This window comes from Anabas testudineus, chromosome 9 (assembly GCF_900324465.2).
Source record: "Anabas testudineus chromosome 9, fAnaTes1.2, whole genome shotgun sequence".
Classification (NCBI taxonomy): domain Eukaryota; kingdom Metazoa; phylum Chordata; class Actinopteri; order Anabantiformes; family Anabantidae; genus Anabas; species Anabas testudineus.
In genome coordinates, this window is record NC_046618.1 from 10,585,575 (window position 1) to 10,600,205 (window position 14,631).

At 39.4% G+C, this 14,631-nt stretch overlaps 1 long non-coding RNA gene across 1 annotated transcript in view; it reads left to right on the forward strand.

The window, feature by feature from the left end:
- LOC113151094 overlaps window positions 1-2,522 on the forward strand; it is a 34,742-nt gene extending 32,220 nt beyond the window's left edge. The window contains exon 4 of the long non-coding RNA XR_003297698.1: window positions 2,213-2,522. This is a non-coding gene — a long non-coding RNA (uncharacterized LOC113151094). The remainder of the gene's footprint in view (window positions 1-2,212) is intronic.
- Window positions 2,523-14,631: the final 12,109 nt, after the last annotated feature.

The window sequence follows — 14,631 nt, forward strand, 5'->3', positions numbered from 1 at the left end:
CTGCATAAATGCACATTGTGATAGAGAGCATGACACTTACTCGTGTTTGGAGATGGAGTCTAGGAAAGTCTGAATCCACTGACACTGCAAAAGAATTAGCCTAAGGTTTATAGTTTTTTTAAATTTTTTCATTCAGATTTGCAGTAGTCTGTAAAAACTAAATTAAATACTACATAAATACCTTATGTAAGGCATCATGTTTAAATCACATCATTATCATACCTTATTTAAGAGAGCTTTGACTCCTGTAAGCAGCTTGTGAGTCTGAATTACATTTGTGTATTACATTTAAGGCCACGTCTCAATTAGTGGTGTTACAGAGGATGTTGTGCTGTTGGCAGATGATAAACACATTTTAATGATTTCATATAATGTCAACTCCAGATAACTGGCCAGATGGGGAGGTTTGAGTATAAGTAACATGTAAATATATGAGAGTAAAAATAACAACATTTAATATCCAAGGGCCCATTTTCACTTTTGCCGCTGATCTCACGTGAATTGAAATAATTTCCCTAGCTATCCGTGGTATCCCCTCTGGTATGACATCACTGTCTGATGACCATAAACGTCAAAGTGTTGATCAATCCCTGAATAGCATTGTTGCATCTATTTCAGTTTGCATAGTAAACAACAAGCTCTAATCAGTTCAGTTGGTGATTGTCGGATGATTTGTCAGATATAATCAACGTGTCAGAGATACTGAGAAACATGGGCAAAGATCTGGGCCAACATGCATAAAAACACACCACAGCCGTTCTTAAATATGGGGATTAAACTGCACTGTCAGCAGAGAAGATGAGGAGGATGCAGAGAGAGAGGCATAGATAGCTTTGAATAAGATCAGCTGCCACAGATAGACAGGCAGGCCAGGCAGGCAGTGTGTGCCCTTGAGGTGCTCTGAGCACTCAGGGTGGTGTGCTTAAATTGTCTGAATTCACCTCCCTTCATCTTTTTGAGCTGGGCTGACTTTGGCTGTTGATAGCCCAGGGACCCCCTGCCAAACCTGAACTGTTCTGTACTGTCAACCAAACATCAGAGAAATTTGTTGCAAAAGGCAGCCTGGCCAAACCAACACTTCTGTACATCCAAAATTCCCTGAAAGGAAATTAGGGGAGTTGTTGATTTATAACACCTTGCTATGGACCTATTCGCTCAGTTTGAATCAACACAATTCAAGCGTCTGACAAGAGAAATCAGAAACACATTTAGAGTAAACATTTAGGAAACACCTCTGTTGAAGTCATGGGATCCTAAATTAGCTTGCCACTGTGTTTTTGCTTTCGGATGCAGACAGAATACATTCCATGCTTGTCAACTAGCTCTATAGTTTTAAGGAAATATAATACCATAATGCCTTTATGGAGGAAGGGAGTGTCAGGCATGATGGGAGTAATGGAGGAAGACCTGGAGGTGCAGGTAACCCAGGATAGGCTGGGTGTAAAGGGGATCCGATAAGGCGTTCCCCAGACCTTACAGTCTCTTCTATGAGAGAATAATAAGCAGCTGTAACCCTGAGACACTCCCAGGCCTGTGTCCTCAGCTACAAAAACCTTCACTGGGCGTCTTATCAGGTTCTAAGGATATCATGTAAGACAATACATGTGAGAAGTGCAGGGGGAACAATGGGAGGAAAGTGCAGTGTGATATGAGGGGGAGTAATGTCAGTAATGTCAGTGGCTGTTGTTGAGGCCTTTGTCGCCTCCAAGTACACCAGGAACTCACAGCTCACTGAGCTCCTTTCATTCAAGGTTCTGCTTTTGGGATGTGTGGAAACTCTACAACAAGTGCTGTCCCTCATGCTTCAGTAATAATAAAAAAGTACTCACAGAGGTTGTGTGACTTAGAGTTAGAGATAAACTTTTATTGTCATTGCATTGCAACAATGCACAATGAGATTAAGGTGCCAAACAGCCTGTGCAATATACAGAATAAAAACAAATAAAATCAAAATAAATAACTTAAAAAACACTAACAAGCTATGTAAAATTGCGCTCCCTATTTGGTATTATAAGAAGGACTATACTGTCAATTATTGTATTTCCTAGAGCCAGTTTTCTTAGTAACGTTTTCTGTTACACAGGACGTGGTGACATTTGTGGTGATGCATTTTTATAGATGTTATAACATGTACAGGAATACAGTGTAAATGATCAACTGAGGATTTGTGAATGTGAATTGTTTTAATCTTTTATAATGTTCTCTTTTTTAGGTAAACCCGATCCTCCTCACCGTAGACAGACAGGAGCTTCAAGATGTCCCCTCTTAAACCTCGCAGACTCTCTGGGAGCTTCATATAGTTCTCTATGACACTTGGATCTGCACCATACTCTTTGTTACAACTTGTATTATACTAGTACTGTAATTCCAACAAACACCTACTAAGACTTATTTATTCTTTATTTATTTATTTATTTCCTATGTTATAATACTTTCCCAAAATGTTCTGCACATTTAAACTTTTGAAGCATTTATTTCATGTAATAGTTTGACTCTGACGAGCACCCTTTTGACAGCTAAATAAAGGCGTCCTCTTTCCTTTAAATGATGTTTTAAGTGAGTTATTTCTTCCTTTCTGCTGTGCTTTGGCATACCAGCTAAAGAACAATATGCTTGACATAAATGGGTCCTATTTGGTTATGAAAAGAGTATGCACGCTGACAAAAGCTGGCAGGCTGATCAAAGCAGCGCTCGTGCTGATCAAAATCGTACACCTGACACAGTTGTAGTTTATGCAGACAGACTTAAGAAACACGGGGAAGCAGATTACAGACCATACCAAGAAATCTGCTTATTTTAACATCAGTTCCATGTCACCTTGGCCACTGTTATACTGTACTACTGTACATTTGTCAATCCAAATGTAACACAATTAATTAATTATGCACAATTAAACACAAGACTGATTATATTCTTGTTTTTTACACCTACTTGATGACAAGAGGCAAATGTTGTTGCCTTTTCCTGCAAACACTTCATGTCAGACTTATGTTTTCAGCAACAACAAAAAATAGTGCAGTCTTACTTTTGTGTCTCTGTGGTATTAAACACTACAAGAAAAAGAATCAAAAGGATTCATAATGCTTTGTGACAACTTGCTCCTTATGGATAAGAGGCCTAATTTTGTCCTTTCATATCTTTTATCACTCTCCATTTGCCTTCATGAGCTGCACTTCTCCTCCCTAATCATATTAATTCTCCCTGTCCTTTAATACTTAACATTCTCCCTGTTTTTTATACGTTTTCTTCATCCTCATTTCCTTTAGCAGCATCACTCTTTCCTTCTTTCCTACAACAATCTTTCATTCCTGTCTGCTACCCCCACTTGTGTTCTCCCGCTCTAACCCATTCTTCTGCTTCATCTTTCTCTCTCTCTCTCTCTCTCTCTCTCGTTTTTGCTCTCTCTCCCTTGTCTTTCTCCTCCTCTCAGATGTCAGATCACAGTCTAGTCTTCTTCTTGCCCTGTCATCACATTTTTCACACAACCCCATCCCTTAATTGGGCCTGTATCATCATATCATATCATGTAGAATACCTGATCACAGAAAGAGATGAAAGATGGCCTCAACCTATCCCCTCGCAGACAGATAGACATGCACATACTGTACGCTCACACACACACACACACAAAGCCATGCTCACACTAACGCACACATCAGTGGTCGTATGGGACAGGTATCCAAGCTGATGGCTGCGTCTGTGTACATTTTTACACCTCATGTTTGCACCAAGTCGTCTATGTGATGGTTACAGCGTGACAGGTGAGACGGTGTGTATTCCAAGAGTGTCCAATGATGTTTGTATCAACTGCTAGTGGCTTTTGTGATGAGACAAAGGATGCCCTGGAGCTAGCAGTGCCATGTAACTAGCAAAATAAAGGAAACATCAACAAAAAGTATCTCAGGAGTACTAAAATAGCTCCAACTTGTCCTGGCATCAGTTTGAAGGATGCAACACAAAATCTTGTGCAAGACATCCAGTCATCCCCAACACTGGTGGAAAATACGTCTGCACTGTCGACTGGTTTCTGGTTTACATAATGTTATTATTCTTCAGTGGTCACTTCCATTCATCCAGATAAATGTGAAGATGACACAGTTAAGAGCATGCCCTTGCCTACAAAATGCAGTATAAGAATGAACCAGTACTCACAAGCATATTGTGGGATTTTATTTTCACAGCTGTCATTATCTTGTTGCACAATTTCTAGGATCAAATTGCAATGAAATCTACCTTCTAGCTAGTATTCTTGAATTCATTTTTTTTTACTGCCTTCAGGGCAGTAAAAAAAAATGAATTCAAGAATTCGACTACTGACGCAGGACTTTGAAAAAAATCTTGTTCCTACATTAAGGTGTTTTTTCTGCCTGAAAACATGACCTTGGTAGCTGCTGGCGAGGAAAAGTAAAGAATAAAACTTCTAAACTCCATTATGTGATAGAACTTTTTTGCTCCTTTCTTTGTCTCCCTCCTCTTTTTTTCCACTAGACGGCACAGTATTTCACTTTTATCTACAGATAGCAGGACTTTGTGTTATCTTATTTTGTTTGGGAGAAGATTCACAAGCACTCTCCACCCCATGATCCCAACAGACGACAAGATACAGAACTCGAAGTCTGGAAACTTCACAGTGAGAAAAATGAGGTCTTGCTAAAAACTACCTTTGGTGTGTGTTTAACTCTGGTTATTCTCTCAGAAGATCCTGAAACCATGGTGGCTGTCGGCTGCATAGTGTTAAAGTACTTTAAAATTCAATTCAAGGATGTGTGAACTTTTTGAAAAGCAGCTTGTTTAAGATCACAACTGAAATTGGGTGCTGGAAACTGAAGTATGATTGGATTATTCCAAGTTGGTAGAGGTTAAAGAAACTTTGCTGTAATATCAGATGTTTTTGAAAAAAAAACTTGTCACAAATAAAAAGCTTTGATTGATTTCTCAGTCTATCTCTGCAAAAACAGCTTAGAGACCTGCACTGTATACTTTTCCACTATACCTTCAACGCCCCTCCACTGACACACCCTTAATATTACAAATGTTTTCATTTGAAATGATTTTAAACCGGATGTTAACACTGGTGCAGTTGGACAGTCAACGTCAATGTTTAGGTCCGTTTAGCAGAGTTTGGATTCATTCAGATTATCACATTTAAACAAAAAAAAGGTTCAACATGCTGCAGCATTCTGTGATTTGGCAGTAAAACACGAACATCCACAATATGTCAGATTCTGCATGTGTGTTGTCAGCTGCAAAAATAAACCAATATGAGCACAGTACAGTGCCGGCCGAATGGTTAATGCACATACTACGTAACTGCAACATCCCTCATTTGAGTCCAGCTGAGCACCCATGTTGCATATCATACCCTCTGTCTCTCTCTCTCTCTCCCCTCTCCTCATGTTTTCTGAACCTACTTCTTCAAATGGTTCTCGTTCCTCCAGAAAGTTCCTGCACTACTTTATGCTGCATGCATGTGATTGTTGTTTCACCTAATGTTGAGACAAAGAAACTGAAAACCGAAAGAAGGGAACAGATATTTGTGTTTTCAAACGCTTGTTTAGGTTCAAGGTTACTGTTACTTATGTTTGTTTTGTTCTCTTTGTGAAAATTTTAAATTAATCACTGCATAGAGTCAAACACCTCAAAAATAAATAAAAGAGGACAAGAACACACAGTATGTTCAGACGCTGGCTTCAGATAAAATAATCTAACAAATTAATTACTAGACACTAAAGCCCAGTACAGCAGTTTGTGTTTTATCTTTGGTTGTGATAATCCTGATTGAAACAATAAAAATTCTACTTCCTGTTATACTGTAATCTACCAGGAATGTGTACATGATTGGACAACATGGTTGCCTTGTCAAATGAGGTCACATCGCACCACCAACTGCAAACATATGTATGGGGTATATGTTATGGAACCATATACTGTAGATTCACGCTGCACCTCACTGGGTCAGGCAACAGAAAACGTGGCACCTTACTGTGTCTCTTTAGGTACGATCTGTCACCCTGTCCCCTTCCTTGAAAATCAGAGCACATCACGACGGCCCCCTATCACACGCTGGTGTGACATGCTGAGGCTGCCTTGTTGAAGACAGACAAGGACAGAAGACAATGCCTGTAACAGGTTGTGTGAATGTGCCTTTGTTTGCGCGTGCGAACGTGTACGTGTGTGTCTTTCCCTTTGTGCCCAGTCGTGAGTGATTGATTTTGAAGTGTAGAATCTTGACAGAGTGTTCAGCTATCCCAGGAGGCACGAGACCACAGGGCCGAAACCGATGAGGAGCCCACACTTTCTTCCCTCTCTCTTTCTTCTTGCTCTTGCTCTCTCTCTCCATCCTCCCACTTCTGCCTTCTCTCATTCCCCACATCCACCCTCTTTCAATCAAACCCCTTTTCCTCCCCGTTATTTCGACCCTCTTTGCCGATGGTTTTATTGATATGTAACATTGATATTTATTGGTGGCTAAAATGAGCAGCCGTCTTGCAGGTGGTCGGTGGGGATTGCTTATGTGGGTCAATAAGACACAGACATGCCTGGTGATTTGCTTTAGGGGAATTCACAGCTGCTGTAGCTTATATCTCCGAGCTGTAGCCTCAAACTCACCCATAGGAAGAAAAAAAAATAGAGATGTGAAATGGAGGAGTCTTACCGAACATCACAGATTTTCAATAATACTTATTTGCACTCTCAACAGTCTGTGCACTCACCTATCACTTACAGAACACTGCCACATGTATTTATAGTATACACATGCTGTAAATGAAAGGGAGTGAGGAAATAAAGTGGCAACAGACAAATCCATATGTGTCCATGCAATTGTTTCTGCCTGAAAACAATATCAAAGTTGTAAACGAATTAGATTTGAGCCCATACTTGTGAATTCATCATGGCTAAAAAGGGCAAATCAATTAAATTATTAAGAACCAAAATGTTCTTTATACTAATCTTTTTACATCAATATTAAAATATTAGCACCCTTGTATCAATATGAATAATTGTGGAACCAGCACCTATTAGAGTTATTTCAGAGGCTGGTGAACCAACTATTCAGCTGTGTAAAAATCAGATTTCAGTACCGTGTTGTATCTTCAACCTGCTAGTTGTCACAAGGACTAAGAGTAACAAAACAGAGACAGTGTTCCTCTCTGCTCCGCTATTAGTGATGTCGTGTCACCCACTCCTGGGGCTGCGGCTTTGTTTTCCCATCATGCCCTCACTGCCTGCTGGTTGGTTTAAACAAGCAGTATTCTTCTTCTTCAGCCTTTCAATTATACCATGCCCCGCAGCAGCACCCTGCACCCTCCACACACACCGAGACGGGAGTTAAGAGAGTAGGAGGGTTGATTTGAATTTGGCGTTTAATGGATGTTTTGGTTTCCTTCCATATTGGTATTGTCATTGGTTGGTTTAACCTTCTTATCACTGTTATTTTCTGTATTAGATATTTTTTAGAGTGACACCCCCTAAAATTGTAAAGTTAAGGCTTGAAGGAGGACCTGAAGTCAGTCATGTACATGTTGTGATAAACCCTAGGTGTGAAAATATCTAACTTAATAAGAATTCTCTTGTCAACATTTAACAGTATTAGAATGATCCCATTTAAGATTTCTGTCCAACTATGTTGCTAGTCCAGCTCCTCGTGTCCTCTAGTGCCACAGCAGCTACACTCGGGTCAAGTTCTCCTATTGAAAAATTGAGATAGAGGCTGCAACACTGCAACCACAAAAGCAGGCTGTCTAGACAAGGCCCCACAGTCCTGACCCCTGTTGGACCCTGTCCCCCCGGGGTCTACAATACCTTTGTTTCCATGTTGAGCAAATACTGTGACATCCAAACTTTAAAGCTTGGACTACATGTTCGTAGTACTAAGCAACCCTGTGACTTTTATAGTAACAATAAATAACAGTTGTGTTTTTACAGATATTATGTTAAAAGAGTAGTTTGAGAATACAATTTTTCACTTGAACAAATAAATCAACAAAATAAACAACCTTTTTTTTCTGATTTAGTTTATATTTGGGAAAATTTGCTGCAGTAAGTGCTGATGTAAAATAATAAAGCAATCTCTTGCTAAAATACGGCTTCGGTTTGTTTGTCTCAGAGAAGCTGATCTATATATGTCTAGTGTTGTGTTGACCTAGGGTCTTCTGTTCCCACGGACGCATGTCTGGATTTTGGGTTTAGGGGGTGCAGTCTGGTGATTTAGGCATGTATTATCATCTAGTCACACAGCGTAAATTAACATACAGCCTTGGACAGAGTACACAAGAGCAGGCCACTTCTATTCAGTAGCTCACGAGGGCACAAAGTCTGCTGGCCTGAGACACCTCAGTGTCTGCTTTAAGCACATAGTCCCGTCATGGCGGGATATTATGCTAATTAGCCAGTGTTTGCACATACATGTGGGCAATATGCTGTAAAAATGTCTGCAAAATTTAAAAAGAAACGGTTGTGAACAAAAATATTAACAGGAAAGATGAGAATATTTGGAGAGGAGTATTGTGGTGGTAACAGCCATGCATAAATAAATTAGTCAAAACATGTCATCATTCAAAATCTGTGGAGATGAACTATTATTGCATCATCTACAGCTAACAGTCTTCCCACGCCGGCTGTCACACTCTCAGAGCAGTACCTTGTTTTACAGACAAAAAAAAAGATGAATCCACTTCATGTTCAATAAAGCACATAGCAAAATATGCAATATAACAGGCAAAAGAGATAATATTCAACAAATCTGTACATATTTTATTGTATTAGTGTCCGTATAATAACAGTCTGCCATGTTGTACTTTCAGTCAATAACTTCCAGACGTGTCACCCATTTCAATACATCATGTGTTGAAACTCTACGTCATGTTCTTTGTCCTCCATTTTCTGCCACCATGCCAGCTCACAGCCTAGAGCTGAAGTGTAGCAACACGGGTTCTTGCTTGCTCTCTTCCATTGTTCCTACAGACTCCTTGTCCTCCCCACTCCATCTTTTGCCTCCCCACAGAGAGCCATGAAGTGTCTGAGTCATCCTCGATTACAGTATGTATTTATAGACGGCGGAGTCAGGACCTAGGCCTTGTGTGCACGCATGTGCGAGAGTCTGTGTGTGTGTTGCGCGCTGGATGGGTGTTTCCAATTCACACTGCTTGAAGCTAAGGCCCCAACTCCTATGACTCACCTCAGCTACTGGATGCTGCCACCAAGAGAGCTGACATCACCTGTCCTGACACTGAAAGTTACTGCTCACAATGACCTCACTCTGACCACGGCAAGAGAGGAAAAGGGCCAGAGGTTGTCATGTCTGAGCTTAAACACCCTGTTGCATTTTCTCATTTTCCGAGCTCAGGCAATGTAAACATGTGGTATTACATTTTGGAAAAATGAAGGTGGTTTCACTAGCCAGGAACAGCAGGGTAACATTGAGCATTAAGGCTGTTATCTCCCTTTTCTGTCTTCACTTTCATCCGCACACACCCACGCTGCCATTCATCACCTCTGTATGTGTCCGCATGTCTAGATTTGCACATGCATAAATGATCTTCCAATGCTCAAGTTTGGAGGTAAGAGAGGAGTGGCTCACGCCACACCAGCACATATGCGCACACATGTATACACAGGGCTGAGGGCTGAGGGTTATAAGACCTGCAGCTGCCCGTCTCGCCTGCTTGAATAGGTGGATTTTTCGGGGAGGGAGAAGGCGGTGAATGCTTTCCCGATGAGAGATGAGGCATATTGAAAACTATATTAAATTACCCTGATTAACAATTTAGCCACGATCAGGCAAGCCATGGGGGAGCTCTATGGGGAGGCCCAGAGACTATTCATCCCCACAGCACTAGGGTCGAAAGGTGCCCCAAGTTCACAGGCTCAGGCTCTTTGTTATGCTAACACCCTATCCCAAATCAGCTGCCTGCTCCATGGCCAGACACAAGCACTTCCCTGAGAACTTTCAGCGAGTCGTCATTCCACTGTTCTTCTTAACACCGCCCTCCCCCCCAACACACTTACGCACATGTAGACAATTCCCCATTGCCAAATTCCATGCACAATTCAGGATTTTTTTTGTAAGTGGAAAAAAGGGGTGGGAGATGCAGGGTGATGAGTACGCCTTCCAGATAAATAGATAAACATTATAAATTTATTTTTATTTTTTTAACTGTAAGATTCAATCATATAAAGATTGAAATTGTTCATTTTGTTCCCAATTTAAGAGTGTATAAAATCTTAAATTAGAAACAATGAAGAAAATAAATATTTCTATGTCTTTGCAAGTGGATGTGGAAACTGAAGAATAATGCAGGAACGCCATTCTAGAAAAAGGTCTGAAAATAACAGGCTTTAGTCTTCCTGTCTCAGGGGAGGGATGATCAATACACATTAACAGGCCAGTTGATAAGACATGTATTAGAGGTCAAGAGTCAAATGCTGGTCAAACACCCTTGACCTTAGGTCAAAGTCTTTAGCATGAACATGCCGCTGGAGTGCAATCGCATATGTGTCAAATCTTGACTCAGAAAGGGACAAGTGCATTTATTTGGATAAGAATTTTCACAGCCAGATGTATAAAGTCAAACTTTTATTTTCTTTGTACACATTTCTTTGTATGTAAATAATCAACTATAATAGTTGTAAGGTATTTTAATGCAGTTCAGTGTTTCTTTTGAAAATGATTTCAGCTATAAAGCATGACTCAAACACACACACACACACACACACAGTCTTTGACACTGACATTAACAAATAAACACTAACTAAAAATTAGCAGCACATACTATACCACATGCAATTTAATAAAAATTGTTTTAAAAAACATGCAGAATAATTATATACCACAGTTTAGAAGACACTGATTGTGTAAGCCATGGTCCTGAGATGTAGGTGTGTATAACCGCTCTCATCTGTCACTCACTACCGCTGAGCCAAAGCCTGAACCAGAAGAGAAAGGAGAAAAAAAAAAAAAAACTTCCTCATCAATGCAAATTAGAGCCCACAACCTGGGGAGCCTTGCTTGACTCACCAGTTCTCCACAAAACCAAAATCACAGGCTTTCACTTCCAAATCTTGTTGTCATACACAGCTACAGATGCTCCATATTAACAGAGGATAGTCAGTCATATCCATGGATTAGTCTGCAGTCACTTAAAAAGCCGTCTCCACACTCAGGCTGCCACGAGAGAAAATAAGGACGCTTCTAATTCTGCCAGCATAATTGCCTGATTATAATGAGCTTCTCTCTCTCTCTTCCTCTAGCTCTGCCCTTATTCCTCATTGTGTCTGTTGCTGCATGCACACACACAGAGACACACATACACACACACACTGTAGTCTAATTCTGATATAAATCAAAGAGGGGGAAAAGAATCAGCATTAATATTTTCTGCTGCTGCATTCGTACAATGCAGTGTTTGGTAAAAAAAAAACAACTGACATTTCCCTGTGACCTCAGCAGACAGGAAAAGAAATATAGAATAAAACAACAATATTCAAAAAAATCTGCCATAATGATACCTAAAAAAAACATTACAGTGCTTTAGTTAGTTTGCTGACTTTCCATGTGTAAGAAAAAAAAACTGTGCTATGTTTAATTACATCATGCAATTCAAATCTACACTGACACAATTTTTCATAAATTCTTGAATGGCCTGTCATGAAATTGACAATTTTATATTTATATAAGCACAGAATAGTAATATTTATATTTAGTCATTTGGCAGATGCACAAGATGCAAGGTACAAGGTAAAGGCAGGGTAAGCGTAAGAAGGTCTTGCTTAGGAACTCTATTAGAGGGGGGTCACAGCCAGGATTCAAACCCCAGTCTTCCTCAAGGAGGGCAGCGATGTTACCACTACACTATCCAGCCACTAAATAAAAAAAAAAAACTAAACTGCTTGCAGTTCTTTTTGTAAAACAGATTTTACTTTACAGTTGTAAAAAAAAACAAAAAAACATCAATATCAGCTATTTCGTCCCACATTAATTGCTTCATCGGTCTGATTTTTATTCCCAGCAGTGCCAACATTTATCATGTTTTAGGCAGGAAAGCAAACATTTAAAAGGGATTTAATAGGTAAAACAGAAATGTTGCTGTAGTTAAGTTACTTATAAAAAAATAGAAAATGTAAATAGAATCATAAAATTAACTGAAAGCATTTGCAGTATTTTTGTACAGTAAAATGCTTGAGGACCAGAAAAGATATGCACATCTCAGGATAAAATATTCATATAGACAGAGGAGATGGTATACTGTATGTTGCAGACTACATATTGTTACAAGACAAAAAAAAAAGAAACATACCCACAAACTTTTGAAGTAGTTGTTATTCTGTCTGCAGTGTTTTCACTTTGGCTATGGCATACATCGCCTTGTTCCACCAGGATTTGTTCTTCCATCCTTCTAAAGCTGTCTAAGCCCAGATGCAGGCTAAATGAGCATGCCCACTCATGAATGCTGTTGCTTAATTACAATCCCTGATGGAAAAATCACTGAGGGAGAAGGATGAACACCACCACGTGTCAGGAAAAAAACTGAAGGGCTTTTTTTTTTTCCACAAAAAGACAAAATGTATGTGTTCAAGCGTATATGAATGTCATTAATTGTAATGGATGTAATTTTTTCCCTGCCTCAATGCAAAAGACAAAGACATCCTGCATGTGCTTCGATTTAATTTGCAGAAATTAGATTGATGCATGGAATGAGAGTCTTGAAAGCCTGTGCTGGATTTAAAAGCACTGTAGTATCTGAGAAGGGGATCTAATGTCCACAGTGGTTTGGATTGACATATGCATACAGTATGCAGGCATTATTTAAATATCAGCTGCAAAGAACATGGGAATAAATTAATGCTGGAAAAATAAATAAGGAAATTTTTGCTTATAACTGCCAACACCAAGGAATGATCATGGATGTAAAATATAATTTAATGTTCAACAAATAATAGAAAGAAATGTCCATTTATTCATGAGGCCGGACATTGTCCACCATTCAGAAAAATGGTAAACAGGGGTGCAAAATGCTTTGAGATACTTCACAAAGAGACAGTCTGTGTCTTCGTTATTTAATTCTGATTTCTGCAAAAAAAAAAATTTCAATAGATGAACAGAGTTTTACATACTGAGTTTCTATGGTGTATTTGTGTGGTTAACGAAATGTATCTTCCGAATGCCACATTATTCTATTTAAGCAAAAAGCTCCCAGATTCTGTAAAGGAACTCTATGCTACACATAAATTATTCAGTAGTATTTGCATTTGCATCGTAATTTGCATTCTTGTAGATTAGAGAGAATGGAGAAGGAGGCGCTGCACCAAAGAGAATGACATTCTGAGCCATTTTCAGTCTTCCTGCTGAAGAGTTGACATGGATTTCTGTTCTATTTTCCTCTTCTGCTTGGAGGTATACTGCTGAGATCAGTGACACACATTTCAAACTGTTGTTTGATTAATAAAAGAAGGAAACGATGTATAATGCTCACCAGCACTGACGCACAAAAAGCCCTGCCATTAAAAATGAATCGTGACATTCGGCAATGAGTCTATTTGATTGACTAGGCTGAGATTTTTACTGTAATATTCTCGTCATCTTTATTTATATTGTAAGGCTTGTGAGTTGGAACTCAAAAGAACCAGTAGGCACAGAGGAGATGTCATATGGATTAAACACTAGGAAGGAGTGTGAAATTCTCACAGTACACTGAAGATCCTGGCGATTATGTTTCATCTAAAAATAACAAGCCTGACTAAAAAGAACAGACAACACTGAATAAAAAAAAAGAAAAAAAAACATGAGCTCCAGTGAGAATAGAGTTCAAACAGCAGCAGTGATAGTGCTGAGTGTGATATGGAATACAAGGAGAAGAATGTACAGTATGAGACTCCCTTCAATTATAAATGAAAAGGGAATCAGTGACAAATGTATGGAATAACCCAGATACTGAAAATAAAACACTGTCTGTGTCTCTCCAGAGTCATTTTTGTGATATGAAATCCCATTTTAAAAATTTTAAGTATTTCACGTCTTGATGCATTTTTTTTTTCTCATGTCACTTACTGCATCACATTAATTCCACTAATTGCTGACATCGTCATTAGTAAACAGCAATCTGTGAAAAGACACTTCCCGGCCTTAGGGAAGCTTTTGTTAACGGGGGAAATGTGTGCAAGATAATACATTGAGACAGTATGGAAACACACTCCTGCAGTGTGTGTGTGTGTGTGTGTGTGTCTACGTGCCATGAGTGGCTGGTATGATGCATCAAGGGGGTGGGGTAGGTATCCCTGCAATAAGAGAGGAGGGCTTAGTCAACATATGCGCATGTGCAAATACAGCCTAGCCCTTATATACCCACATGTTGATGTACATGGACATGCATGTGTGCACAGGTGCAAAGAAAATGTGTGTACACTGTGACTGAGTGTTCGGTAGTTGATCATGTACTGAACCATGCTGTAAACAGAATGTGTGTGCAGTGTTTCTGTACGTTTTTTAAATGAGTGTTATTAGGTTTTTACGCTCTCGTTCCTTCTCACTTTCACTTACAGTATGTACACCATGTGATGACACACTCATCTAATGCTAAACAACAAAGAAAAGCACATTTTAATTGCATTAATCAAGACAGTTATTGAAAGTAA